The sequence below is a fragment of the Phalaenopsis equestris genome, unplaced genomic scaffold, assembly GCF_001263595.1.
Source record: "Phalaenopsis equestris unplaced genomic scaffold, ASM126359v1 Scaffold000877, whole genome shotgun sequence".
Classification (NCBI taxonomy): domain Eukaryota; kingdom Viridiplantae; phylum Streptophyta; class Magnoliopsida; order Asparagales; family Orchidaceae; genus Phalaenopsis; species Phalaenopsis equestris.
This window is the reverse complement of record NW_018165317.1, coordinates 743,084-743,647: the sequence shown is the minus strand read 5'-3', so window position 1 is coordinate 743,647 and position 564 is coordinate 743,084.

Genomic DNA, 564 nt, shown 5'->3' with positions numbered 1-564 from the left:
TCTCAAAACAAGATACAAGGCTTTCCAAATTAAACAAGTTTTCTTATAACATATATTTCAAGTCAGGGAAAGCCGCAGGAAGCCAGAACCGAGCCCCCACATATGTATAAGAAGTAAAGCGAACTCCCTAACATTCATTTTAAGCAAGAACCAGTCATAAGATGCCAAAGCCAAAACCCCAACATGCTTGCAAGAGGAGAAAAAATCATTTCAAAGTCATGCCTTAACTCCCTAAATGTTTCCAACATAAACATGATATGATAAACAGAAAACGTGTCATATCTCCATCATTTTAAGCAAATATTCAAATCTAAATCCTAAATCACGCTCACATTTCATCTTTCACATGCTCTTAAAGTGAATACCTCAACAATGTATGAAAGTAAAGTGAACTAGCATGCCATATCATCCAACAGTGCCAAGTTCAAAGACTCAGCAGAGAGGAAAACCGAAAAGAAAGAAACAGAGCACCAAGAGGGGGGAAGAATGGTACCTCCTTAACGCCAATGTAAAAGCACTGCAACACAAGAATTCGCCTCAAAGAAACGCTCTCACAGAAATTCT